The sequence below is a fragment of the Mustela nigripes genome, chromosome 16 (genome assembly GCF_022355385.1).
Source record: "Mustela nigripes isolate SB6536 chromosome 16, MUSNIG.SB6536, whole genome shotgun sequence".
Lineage (NCBI taxonomy): Eukaryota > Metazoa > Chordata > Mammalia > Carnivora > Mustelidae > Mustela > Mustela nigripes.
The window spans coordinates 21,313,321-21,326,949 of NC_081572.1; the positions used below are offsets into that span (position 1 = coordinate 21,313,321).

Below are 13,629 nucleotides of genomic sequence, written 5' to 3' on the forward strand. Positions count from 1 at the left end.
GGGGGGGCCCCTCCCCCCCCCCCAGGCCCGCCTCCGCCCGCCCACTGACCTATCACCAGCTAGGGGCGGGCCCACAGGATCACGCCCTCCCTTAACAGAACCAGGGAAGGGCGAGTCTTAAAGGAGCCGTGCCTGGTAGAAGGCCGGACCGTGGGAATCTGGGAGAATTCCCTCCCTCTATCCCAAAAGGAGAGATTCAGTACTAAGAGAAGTTCTGCGGAAAGAATGGAAAGAGGGCTCTGTAGAGAAAGGACAGCAGTGTGTGGTATCGCAATCCCCTGCCCCCAACCACACACACCCACACTCGCTGGGGCACAGATCACACACACACACACACACACACACACACACACGCCCCACTCTTAAGCCAGGTAAGGCGGTATAATATGGAAGTTAATACACTGATTCTGGCCCCGGTTATCAAGCCCCTGACTCCCATAGTTATAATCCTCCAGGGGTCAGTTGGAACTGAGAGTTGTGCGACCTTGTGTAAGTCCCTTCCTTTCTCTGAATCTTAATTTTCTCATCTGCAAAAAAAGGAAGTGCAAGAGTAAGTAGACCTCCCTCGAGTAATAACTCCTCTCCTCTTCCCCCTAACACCTCGCCAGCTCAAGCGGGTCGCAGGAACTCGGGCCCAACCCAATCCCCAGCGTCTTGGCGCCATGTACCCTTCCCCAAAAAGGGCAAGGACCCTCGGATCTTCCAAGAGGCTAGCAGGGGGCGCTCGGGAGCACCCTGCCCGTGCTAGAGGACTATCAGACTCAAGCGTCTCTCTTGTGGCCCCAGCTGGAGGAGCCAGGAAAGCTCACGCTCCGGTTCTAGGGGGCCAGGATCTAATCCCTCTCCATCCGCAGGGACCCCAGTCCCCAACACAGCCACAGGCCGCCTCGGAGCCTGCCACTGCATTTGGAAGGATCATGTCCCCACCTCTAGCAGCCTCCTGGGGGATGAAATCAGAATCACTAAGGAACAACCCCCACCCCCAGAAGTGACCACAAGTCCCCCCACAGGACTTCCCACTGGAAGGGGAAGTGTCACACTCCCAGGCCTCAACCCTAGTGAGGAGACTCTCAGCCTGATCCGGCTGGCAGAGCTCTCAAAGCCACCGGCCTGACAGTCCCCGCTTAGGAACCGGAGGTGGGAAGACGGGAGAGGACACGGGGGTTCCGTCCACTATCGCACTGGCTGCACAGGTGGGTGCAGAAGTGGGGTATCTGACTGCCTCCCTCCTGCTTTAGCCCCTCCCCGCGTTGGTAGGTAGGACAAGCCCGGTCGTTGGGACGCTCTGCTCTGAGGCCCGGCACAAGGAAAGGGTGCCCAGGCAGCGCTTCCCTAAGCCCCTTCCCGCCTTCCAGGCCTGGCTGTCTCTCGCTCTCCTCTGGATTTCCGTCCACCGGTGCGAACCGCCCGCCCCGCCCCTCCCGTCCTGTCCCGTCCAGATCCATCCGCAAACATGCGCTCAGCGGGCAGGAATGCGCCAATGGCTCCCAGATGTGGACGCCGACGCTTAACCCCTTCCCCCCCCAGCGCTCCTCCCCCGCGCAACCAGGCCTTCCAGCCTGAGCCTAATCAGCAGCAGGGGGCGTCACCCGGGTGAGAGCCCAGCCTGGGAGGGGACTCTGCACCAGCCACCCCTAGCCCGCACTGGCTCTTCCTGCCCCAGATTACACCAGTATCCCTTCCAGCTAAGGTTAGAGGGAAAGGACCACGAACACAAAAATGCAAGTATGCATAAACACAGGTAGGCTGTAGGCTGCCTCCCGAGAAGGGCAGCCCTCACATACACCGGCCAGCGCAGAGGAGTCACATACACCCGTGTGCACGAGATTCAGATGTGTAAATGCACACGCAGGACACCCATATATGCACGCCCATGTGCACGTTCAGAGCACACATGTGTACACCCCCACGTGCACACGCAGGGCACACGTGTATCCACATTTTTTTGTAGAACAGAACAAGCCCATAAAAGATGCATTTGTGCACACACAAGGTCACAGAGCAGAGTGTGGGGCACACTCCTGAACAGACAGAGCAGTAGGGCCATGTGCTGATGAAGGAAGAAATTCATGCCCCCACATGCCCATTCCCCATGGGGGGGGGCCAGACCCTCAGATACCCACAGGTATAAGCACACAGCCCACCGGCCTTTGGGGCACCAACCCCCTGCTCAGGGGACCCAGTGTCCAGCCCTACCCTGGCTTGACTCCAGGAAACAGGAGAGGTTCCCAGGTGGGAGGCCAGGAGTCCCCAATCTGCAGCCGCTGAACTCCAGCTGTGCCGGACCCACAGCAGGGTCCCCACCCCCAACCTGCAGAGACCCTCACACAGAAGGGGAGAAAAGTGCAGGTGGCAGAAGAAGGCCAGGAGACCGAGAAAAGCCACAGGCCCACAGGCTCCTCTTTAGGAAAGACACACTTTCTTGGGGCCTGCCTTTCCCCTCCCACACACAGAAGGCAATGGGCTGGGGAAGGAGCCTGAGCCACTGTTTTCCCAAGACAGGGATCCTTCTCCAAACTAGAGGAAACCCAAGGGAGCATCCAGGAGCCAAAGGAGATACAAAATAGCCCTGCGACCCCCCAGGAGGGTCCACACCTCCAGCAAAACAAGGCCTCCCTCTCACAGCCTCTGGGGAACTCTTAAAGAACAGCAGCCCTGGTAGCTTAAAGAGAGGACGGGAAGCACTGCCCTCCAAGGACCCCCCGGGTGCAGGCGGGGTGTGAGACATCTGCTGGCACCTGCCCAGTGCCTGACTTCTCATCCCCAACCTGGCTGCCATCCAAACCCCTCAGTCCAAGGGGAGCTCCTTCCACAAGCATGCTCCTGCCCTGCAGTCCTGAAGGGTCACTGGGGGCAGGAACCCTGTTGCCACTGTGCAGATTAGGAGGCTGAGGTGCAGAAAGGAAACTGCCTCACCCAAGGTCATCCAGCTTGCCAGCAGCAGAGCTGAAATTCTGACCCACCGTCCCCTCCTCGGCCGCCCCCGCTCTGCTCCAAATCCAACATCTCCACGCAGCTCCCTGCTGCCTCCTGCCCTGTCCTTTACCCTCTCCAGAGAGCACAGGGGACAAACACCATCCTGGCACCACGATGCAGGGCTGTGGGTGGGGCCGGGACATGCCAGAGACAGATCAGAGGAGACACCGGGGGCTACACACATGCCCCCCCAAACCCCACCCCAAGCATGGTGCCCACCTGCCCAGCAGGCATGGCCGGGTGACTCAGCTGCATCCGGGGGAGATGCCAGGGCAGTGACTCACCTACCGAGAAGAGCTGAGCCTGGCACCTTGCCAGCCCCAGGACAGAAGTGACTTAGTCACCAAGACTGTGATGCCCAGCAGGCACAGCCCAGGGATGGCGGACGGGGGCAGGCCGTGTCCTCCATGGCTACTTGCGCCCCCTGGTGAAGAACAGGCATCCCAGGACAAGCTGGGGCTGTGCCCGCCCCTGGCACCCCCATCACCGGCCACCCCCAGCTCACCAGGCCCTGTTCCAGTGCAGACAAGTTTTGTGAGACCCCTGGGCTGCCCTGCCCCCCTGCGGCCTGCCCCCTGCCCGTCACTCACCACCCACTCGCCCACCGGCCCCACCTCCTCCTGCCACCCAAGTTGTACCCAGGCCCCTGCGGCTCCTTTAACATGTCCTGGCAGCACCACCAACCCCCACAGCCCCCTCTACCCCCAGCGCGTGCGGCATGCACACACACACACACACGCACACGCACATATGCACGCACACACACACACATGCACTCACACACACTTCTGCCAGCCCTGCTTCTGCCAGCAGCTGCTGAAGCTGTTGAACAGGAGGGGACTCGGGAGGGTGGGGTGCAGGGATTGGGTTACCAGAGGCTGCCGGGGTGGGCTGTCACCCAATCCCTCCCCAGCTAGTCCTCCCTGGGCACTGCCTCCCTCACCCACCTGCTTCCCCCCACCTCTGGCTGGCAGCCTACTCCCTGTTAAGCCCCTCCACCCCCACCCCACCCAGGCTAGAAAATAAATGTTCGAGAGAGTTATTTGTCATGCTAAGGCCAGCCCAGTCTAGGAGAGAAAGAGAATGAGAGGGACAGAGACAGAGATGGACAGAAAGGGTCATTCCTGCGCTCCATGCTCCAGCCGCAACCACTAGGTGTGGAGGTCGGAGCTGGAAAGGGACTGAGTAACTCGCCAAGTCCCAGGAGAGTTGGGGGGGGGCCCAAGGGGAGTCGACAGGCTGAACAACCTCAATCCATTTGCACTATTGATTTCTCACACACTGCAGCAGGCCTGATGGAGGGGGGGGGCATGATAAATCAGCCCCCCAGAGACAGAGAGACTGAGTGGAGAGAGGGGGAGGGGCTCCTGCACCCATCTCCCTGGCTTGGTGGGGAGGGGGCGGGCAACAGAGGACTAGGAGCCGCCTAGTGGCAGGAGGCAGGGTGGGGGAGGGCATGTTGGATTCAAGCCCACCTGGAACACCTCCTTCCAGCTGCATCTGACGCTGACTGGAAGAAAGAAGGTGGGGGACAGAAGCACCACATCTGGTTCCGTAGACGGAGCCCTGAACAACTCCAGGGGGCGCCACTCCCAGCAGAGTCTGTGTGCAACATACCGGCCCTGGGGATGAGGCTGAGGCAAGAGACTGTATTCTGATGGACCATAATTCACTGAACTTTCTCCTCCTGAAGTTCAGCCAACGGCCCCTGCCCCCAGCCAGGACTTGGAGGAGGGTTCACTTCTGACTGGAAGCCTGTGGTAATCTACCCCCTCTCCTGCCTGCTCCCCTCCTTTGTTGGGGGCATTGGCAAATAACCAGAAGGATCTAGGTGGGGCAGGATGGGGGCTCTGGAGACCCCTGCAAAGCTGAATCCTAGTCCTTGGTCTGTCCTCAACTCATCCCAGGACTGTGGACAAATCCAGGCCCTCTCTGGGTCTCTAAGACGGAATGAGACCGGATGGCCCTTCCCTAAGGTGTCTCCAAGCCCAAGCTCATCAGCCTGTGAGCCTGTTTGGAAGACGCCCAGCACCTGGATTCACACCAGTGGCCACAGGCCACCTAAACAAACCCCAACACTGACCTCCTTCCAGCCTGGACACAGGCTCTCTCTCCACATGGTGGAGATTTATAAGCAAACCAAGCTGGGGCTTACCAGAGACCCTGCATAAACAAGCAGAGGGAAAGAGACCAGTAGGGGAGGGAAGCACAACCAGGTGCAGCAAGGGACCCTGATGGGAGAAAATCTGGCGCAAGGGGTCTGGGTTGGGGCCCCAGTGCAGCCCAATGACTGGCGGAGTGTCCTACGGAAAGTGACATCTCCCTGTGTAGGCCTGTTTGGCTCTGTTTGCCTCCCTGTGTAGGCCTCTGTGAGGGGGAGGGATTGTCTAGGTGGTCTCTAAAGTCCCTTTGGGTTCTAAGTCTAGTAGGACAGAGATCCCCAAGAGGGGGGTCCCCAGGATTCCCCTACCCAGCCAGGCCCATCTACATGGGTCAGGACCCTCTCAGCAAGGCCCTGCCCCAGCCCAATGCGCCTCTCTGCCTTCTTGTCTGCTGCCCCTCTGGCTCTTCCTCACTCCTCCGCCTGCCTGCTCACCCTCACCTTGGCCAGCCCCTCTGCTGCCCCGTGCTTTTCTGCACGTCCCTCCTGCCAGGGGGACAGACCAACTAAAAATAGTCCCTGCAGCCTTTCTCGCCCACAGCTGCCCAAAGTGCAGGAAATGAGGGGGGCAGGGAGGCCCGTGGCCTGCTCTCCCCCACAAACTCCCAGCTCCACACCAAGTCCAGCACTCCAGCCTGGGGCTCATGCCAACTTGGCCATCTCAGGGGCATCCCACACCCCTTCCCTAGGGGGAGGCCTGCCCATAAGTGCCTACAATCCTAGAGCTGTCCCTGCCCTCCAAGAGGAGGAGAGAGGAGGCAGGCAGTCTAGAGGGAAACCTTCCCAATTTCTGACAAATCAGTGCCAACCACATTGTGGGCACCGCGAGGGCAGGGCCTGGCTCCGCTGACTGGTCTTTTGAGGGCAGAAGGAATTGGCATGGGGAAGTTTGTGCTGGTTTCCTTCATCTTGGCCCAGCTGGAGAGAAGACAAAATAGCGCCCCCAGCCTCAATTTTGCTAATCCCCTGCTCCCCAAAATGTGTGGGTACAGAGGGGTTTCAATGGCCACCCCCAGATACCATGGGGGAAAAGAAGCTAAAAAGAAGAGCAAAAGATCTTGGCTGCCCACATGCAGAGATGGAAGCCTGGAGGCGAGAACCGGCTGTGCCTGCCAGGCAGGGCATGTGCTGCCCCCCAGCTGAGTCAGAGGCGAGAAGGGAGGAGCCGGGGTGCTGTGGGGCCCCCACCCCAGCCCACCTGGGATTCTTGATACCTCCCAGCCCAGGGAGAAGGCCCTCCCCACGCAGGAGGAAGGAAACCAGCTTAGCGACTCTCTGGAGGCCTGCAGGGCAGCCCTGCACCAGGAGGCAGGCGGGAAACCCAGGAGTCCTGGCTCCCAGCCCAGAGAGTGAGTGAGAGAAATACCTTGGAGGGGAGGAAACAGCCCACAGTGAGGCAGACACACAGTGCCCCCAGCAGCTCCCAGATGTGACCCGTAAGGGGGAACTGGCCAAAGGGGCTGGGCGGGGGAAAGTGAACACATTTCCCAACAAGAGGAGAGAAGAAAGTGGGGTCATGGGGATGGGGGAGGGGGCAGGACAAGCCTGGTTCTCACCTGCTGTCCTCTCCTCCAGGTCACAGTCAGAGATAGTGACATGAGGGCCACCAAAGATCAAAGAGGTCCTGGGGTTTCCCCTTCCCCTACTCTTCATTCCTAGCCTCCTCTGGCACCCTTTCCCCCGGGGCCAAGCCAAGCCAGGAGTCCACGGGGCCCAAGGTGGTGCCTGGGATGCCCGGACAGTGCCAGGGGCAGCCCTTGTGCCATCCTCCCACTGGCTTCCCTCCCGCCTGCTCTCAGCCGTCACACAGATCTCAGCTGTCCAATCCGATTAGGGCCCCTGTCTAGTGAGCCGGACAAGGAGGCCACTGGGCAGGGGAGAGACAGGGACAAGGGCGCTGAGCAGGGATGGCAGAAGGAAGGTGGAGACAGGGCTCAGGGGAGAAGGTGTGGAGCCCCAGAGGAAGAAAAGCCTCGTGGAGAGCTCTGTCCTCTCTGACCACAGGCTCTCTGGTGACAGTTACCCCCTGCATTAGGGTAATTCTACGGCCTGCCTGGTTCTGCCTTCCCACAGATGGGCAAGGATGGGGGGAAGGAAAGCCAAGGCAGGGAGACTGACCTAGATTTAGGAAAAGAATCTTGTCTTAGAACCCCCACTGCCCCCTCATAACTACCATTTGCACCTAGCTGTCTGATACATTGTCTTACGGGGTCTTTATAGAGGTGTCCCTATCAGGCAAGTGGGGCCTGCTACTGACCACCGTGTGTTTACAAATGAAGAAACTAAGTCTGCTGTCTTCCTGGTGTTGGCCTCACTGAAATAAATTCTTTTCTTGTCTCACCAAAACAGCAAAAACAAGAAAACAAAAGAAAAGGGAGAGAAAGACAGGAAGGAAGGAAGAAAGGAAGGAAAGATGAAAGAGAGAAAGAAAGAACAAACTAAGCCGTTAGGGTAAATCACACACCCGCTCACACTCAGAAGCTCTGCTTCCTGGGTCAAGAGCAGAATTAAGTCTGAAGTCACTCCCTTATCCACCCTTTCCTCCAAAACCAACCCTTAGGAGACCTGGGGAGTAATGAAGAGCAAAGCACACCCCACACCTCAAGGGAGTTACCAGATGGGGACAAGCCGCCCACTCCACCAGACACAGAGCTAGAGGGGTTCCCCCAAAGCGTGACCAGTCTTTCCTATCACTCTCTTCCTCAGTCAGCTACGCTCAGAGGCGATACACACATTCACACAGTTACTCAGACAAGTCATACGGCCCTCCTGCAAACCCACTAAACCAGAATGAGATGCCCTAGATCTTCAGAGAGCAGGCTTTGTCAGCCCCCGACTGGAGGGAAAAATCAGCCGCTGTAAACAGTGGGTGCCATTCAGCCCTTTCCCAGAGAGCCTGCAGGCGCGCAGGAGCTTGGGGGTAACACCAGGAGCCTGAGACTCTGGAAGGCAAGGCATCCAGGGAGCTGGCACGGAGGGGTGGCCTCCCTGATCTGGTCTACACCCCCTTCCCCAGCCATCTGGGCTGAGCCTGTTCTGGCCTGGGTCACACTCTGGGACTTCTCCCCTTCCATGCATACAGCCACCTTTTATGCAAAGCTTATAGATCTTAAAACCACATCGTCTAAACACACACACAAACACACACACACACACTGGGGTGAGGGGCTTGTCTTTGCAATAGGTGCTGAGGTCGTGGCAGGGATGGGGTTCTAAGCTGAAAGAACTTTCCCTAGAGGAACAGGTCACCAAAAACCACTCACAACCTCCACTACCCTCCAGCAAAGCCTTTAGCCCCCCAAGTGTAAGAGGAGCCTGGAAAGGGGCATTCGTTCCCCTACAAGGTGAGTACGGATCTGCGGGCAGGGGCGGGATGTGGGGGGTGCTTAAGTCCCGAGCTCTGGGGGACAGGAGGCCAGGAGGAAGCGCCGGAGAAATCGCCCAGGGAGGCTCAGGCCCCTCTCCCGCTCCCTCCGCTACCGCCCCGACACTGCCAGTTCTCCCGTCGAGGTGAGGTGGGGGAAGGGGCATTAAGCAACGCTGCAAAGGAGGGTGCAAGGGCGTGGGGCCTGGGCAGACCTTCCCCCGACTTTCCATTCTTAGCCTGAGATCGGGCAGTGCCTGGGGGGAGTGCAGGAACGGCGCTGTGGGGCTCGGGGGCTCCGAGCTCTCAGACACCCCACTGTTCCCAGGCCCCCACCTCCCAGGACCACAGTGAGCAGTGGGGGAGGAGGGATGGGGAAAGCCTGAACTGGCGAGAGGGAAACGACCAGATCAGCAGCGGGAAAGCCCGGCGGAAGGCGGCCCAGGGGGAATCGGGAAGGGGTGTGCGCGGTCCTACCTGCTCAGGTGCGTGCTGGCAGGGGGGCGATGGGGTTCCCAGGAGAACCGGGGAAGCCCTCTCAGCTCGGTTCAGGATTCCCCCCTGCTTCTGGGTTAGGCTGCTGCAAGAAGCACGGGTTCCCGTTGGGTCCTAAAGCCCACTCACCAAACAGTAGGCTCTCCCCGCCCTCTTCCACCAGCCCTGACTGGGTCAGCGGGTGCAGAGCTGACTGACGGGGCAGAAGGAACTCACTGGGAGAAAGCCGGCGATCTGAGTCACGGGCTGGGGACCAGAACAGTCCTCAATCTCAAATACACAGCACGGGGAATGACTTTAGCCAAGGATAGGATAATATTTGACAGGAGGAAAAAGGCATTTCTTCCTGCCCATCCCCAGGGGATGATTTGGGCTTTGGTGCTGAAGATGGGGGTTAAGATTCCCTTAGCACTCTTGCTAAGCCACCTAGCCATTGAGAATTTGGGGATAGAGGCATTCATTTTGGACAGCTGCTCGCTCCTGTCCGCCCCCTCATAGACATAGCATGGTCTCTGGATCTCCCTCCCACTATTCCTAAATACCTAGGAGGCCACCCAGGGGAGGAGGAGGAGGGGGATTCCCCCCACCCCCAGCAAATAACAGGGCGGCAAAACATGGATAGCAGTTGAGACCGGTCGAGTTTCATACCCTGGCAGGGTGGTGTGTGGACCTGGGACTGTGCCGAGGTGGGCAGACATGCACATACAGGTGAGAGCGTGAACAGGTAGAGCTGGGGGACTTGGAGTTACACCCCTCACTAGAAAGAGCAATTGTCAGTGGAAGAACAATTCAGAACCTAGGGGTCAGCTAGGGTCCTAGTGCCGCTACCCAGCCCTGAATAGGATCCTGAAACTTTACCAGAGTGAATACGGCAAAGAAAGAGAATATTTTCCCAGGTACCATTTGGGGTAAATCTAGGGGGTTAGGGGTCAGAGGGGCCTCTTAGCACAATTAGATCAACTTCAAGGCTACAGACCCAGTTTAGGATAGGTGAGCTACTCAGCGGCTCCAAAGGAGGCACAGGGGTTTGGGTCTGGTGGGCCAAGAAAGGTGGGTGGGAGGTGATGGGAGGTCTGCAGAGGGCTGGAGTGAGATTTTGCAAGGAGAGTTGCACAGATCTCCAGCAGCAGCAGAGCAGGGAAAGTGTCATGGGGTGAAGGGCCAGGGGAAATCAGGGACTGATTCCCGAGGCCAGGGAGAAAGCATGGCCTCTTCCTAGAAGGGGAGAGGGCAGCTGCGTCGCATCTACCTCTTTCTCCGTCTTTCAGGGAGAACTGAGGAAAGGAGCTAGACAGGAAGGATGGAGGCCCCAGGGTGGAGTCCTTGGGGTGAGCTCAGGTCAAGCCTTTCTCCCTAACGTGCCTCAGTTCCCTCCCAGCTGTTAACCAGGGCTCTTGGTTCTTCCCAGGCAGTTAATGAGTGTTTACAAAAGAACTTGGAGATCCTCAGATCTCAGCTGGGCCGCCACTACAGTTGTAAAGCCCAGTAAGGGCCCAGTGTTATTTGGAGAGGGGAGGAGTAGGCAACAGGGAAACAGACTACTCTCTTCAAACTGAGGATAAAACCGAGCTCACAGAGTAGCACAAGCTTCAGCTGCCACAGGATATCCTGGTGCCCAGGGATGGAGGTCACGCACCCCAGTACCTCCAACCACCACCAAGGGCCAGCCTCCAGCTAACTGCAGGCAGAACCCAGACTAGCAGCTGGTCTTCATTAATTCTGGCTTTTTTTCACCCCCCACGGCGAACGCATGGCTTCTACAGACCTAGGCTAGAGGGGGCTGCCCTAGCCCGACCTTGCAGCTGACTCGGGGGTGGGGGGGGGGGGGGCACTGAACCAAAGGCCAAGTTACCAGCTGAAAATAAAGTAGAAGCAAGATTCCCTTTCCCCATTGGGAGCAAGGAGAGAGGAAAGAAAGGAGTGTGGGGGTGAGAGGGTGGAGGTGGGGGAATTTAGGGCAAACAGCAGGCAGTGAAGTCAGCTGGATTGAGGCCCAGAAACCCCCACACCCTGGGGCCAAGTCTTACTCCAGCTTTGCTTTCAGCTTGAGTCTTGGCTAGGCCCCAAACTAGGGAAGGCCCTGGCTGCCCCTTTCCGCCTCCCTACCCCCACCCTTATTAAATACACATTTTATCTCTCAGCATCTTCATTATCTTAACTGAAGGAGACAAGCAGTGGATGGCGGCAGCGGAGAGCGTTGGGAGAGGGGGGCTGTGTGGGGAGCAGGCGCACCCTTGTTATAAAGTGCTGATCTGGCTCTTTCAGGCAGTGTGGGAAACAGAGGAGGGATCAAAGAGAGGGAGGCTGATTCAGAACTCAATTAGAGCTTTTTAAAAAAGGAGCTGGCTCTCTCCTTTAGCCAGTCTTCAGACAGCCTCTACCCAGGCCTCTTGCACCCAATTAGCTTCTACTGCCAGTGCCTTGGGGCTGGGGTTGAAAATCAAGGGAGGCCAGAGGGCACACCTTCTCCCCCTACAGATCGCACTTCTGAGAAGAGGGAGAGCTGCACTGTTTGCAGCTTTCCAAGAGAATGTATCAGAGGGCACTTTGCACTTTCAGGAGGAACCCGAGATCACAACTTTCCTCCAGAGTTGAAAGGTGGGACACCAAAGGCGTATTCCTCTCCTATCCCTTGCCAAGTAGAGACACAGCTTCTGGCCCATCCCCAGGAACACTAGGAACCTCCAAACAGGTCCCCCATCTTCCGAGCCCGTAGGTAGGACTAGGACTCTCTCCCCAAACCCAAGGCTTCCTGGAAGCAACATGGAAGTTGCCTCAAGCAAAATGCCAAGACATCAGAAGGAACGATGGGTACCATGGGTACGCATCTGTGAGGCCAATAAACGCTCCGCAATGTGTCAAGACACATCTTGTAGGATGCAGCGTCCTTCCTTTACAGGCGCCCCGCTCCACCTCCGTGCAGAGACACCAGCAATGTGTGCCTCCTGAATAGAACCGACCTGGAGATGGAGAGAAAGGGAGTGCCTTCCTCGGTTCATTTGTCTGTTCATTCAACATTGTTTACTGAATACCTCCCAGGTCCCGGACACTGTCCTAAGTGCTGGGGACAGACACAAATGTAAGTAACATCTCAAACTTGGCTCTTTCTTTTGGTCTCCGTCGGTAGTCAAGGCAACACCTCTCAATAGATATTTTTGAAAATCCCCAAGATGTAGCTCCATCTTCCCTTCCAGGTCTCATTGGTAGATCTTAAAAGGGCACTTAATAAAGGCAGGGAGCAATGGATTGGGGGGGCGGGTAGCAAATAGAACTCTGCCAACATTTTGATCTCTGGGAAGCCTGGACCTCACACACTCTTGCCAGTTAGTTAACTAGCCACAGGCAAGTCTTCACTGAGCCAGAAATGTCAGTAGCAGCTCTGGGGTTGAAACTCACACCAAAATTTTATTGTGTCTATGTTCTTTCCATGGCAATACCAGCTAAAACTCTATGGAAGTTTCATCTGCTTCTTTGAAGAAAAATAAATCAAGATATAGACATATATCCCACCACCTTCAAGAGGGAGAATGTGGGTCAGCATCTTTGCCTCTACTGTGTGAAAACCGGCTACAATCCTGGCAGAAACTAGTAACCACAAGCCCAGCCCATCCCTCTAAAAATCCCACTACCTTCCCATAGCTCTCAGCTTCAGTGAGAAAAGCCAGCAAGAAAAGGACTTTTCTTCCTCTTCTGTCTGCTCCCCGGCTGTCTGAATTACACTTAAGACTTCACTGACAAACATACATCAGCTTTTGCTCCCACAAGGGCAGCGGAAGCCAAGCAGGGACTCTAAGTCGGCTTCACGCATCACTGACAGAACCAACCCTGTTCCAATTGCTGAAGTCTTAAGAGCAGCAATGACCTAGAAATTGACAGTGGGGGGAGAACTGAAGGAAAGGAAACCAACAACCCAGTAGAGAGAAAACCCTATTTCCAAATACCAAGGGAAAGGAAGAGAAAAGAGGTAGAGGGGAAAGAAATTTGGCCCTTTCGAATCTGTAAATGCGATCTTGGCTCTGAGCCATGGAGGATACATAGCCCCACTGCGAGTCAAGCCATGTTCCTGACTCAAGCCCTACAGTTAAGAGGAAGGCGCCAAGCCTCAAACACAACGAGGTGGGGAGGCCGCTCCTTTCTGGGCAGGATCCTACTGTGGACACAGAACAGACAGCAGCTGCCCACAGTGTGGAAACAAACTGTAAAGCAGTCACGTCTCTTAAGGCTGCAGCATCCAATAAAATGTAATTTAAATCAAGCCCCGCATCTGTTCTCAATCCCATTCAGTCTCTGCTTTCCATCAGCCTTCGGACAATCTTTGCAATTATGCTTGTTAACCCTTGTAGCCCCAGACACTCTTGGGCTTCTAGGTATGGACTGTTTTCCACTCAAAAGTGACCCTCAGGGGGAGTGAGTGCTCTTAGTCAAGGTGACAGGGTGAGAACATTCAGACTCAGACCTTGGACTAGGCTGCAGACTCTGCTCTGCCACACCCACTGGAGGGTGGTGTCCATTTCAGAGGGCTCTCTCTGTGTGTCCTTCTATCCCATACCATCTGCTGCGGTCCAGATCACATTGCAAGGATACAGTGGGCAGCATGAATGAAACAGTGGCCAACAGATCATTTGTACAATAT

At 56.8% G+C, this 13,629-nt stretch overlaps 1 protein-coding gene across 1 annotated transcript in view; it reads right to left on the bottom strand.

The window, feature by feature from the left end:
• RARA (retinoic acid receptor alpha) overlaps positions 1-9,088 on the bottom strand; it is a 43,900-nt gene extending 34,812 nt beyond the window's left edge. Inside the window, exon 1 of the mRNA XM_059380409.1 lies at positions 8,979-9,088. The gene's annotated coding sequence lies outside the window, so the exon portion shown is untranslated. The remainder of the gene's footprint in view (positions 1-8,978) is intronic.
• Between the last annotated feature and the right edge of the window lie 4,541 nt (positions 9,089-13,629).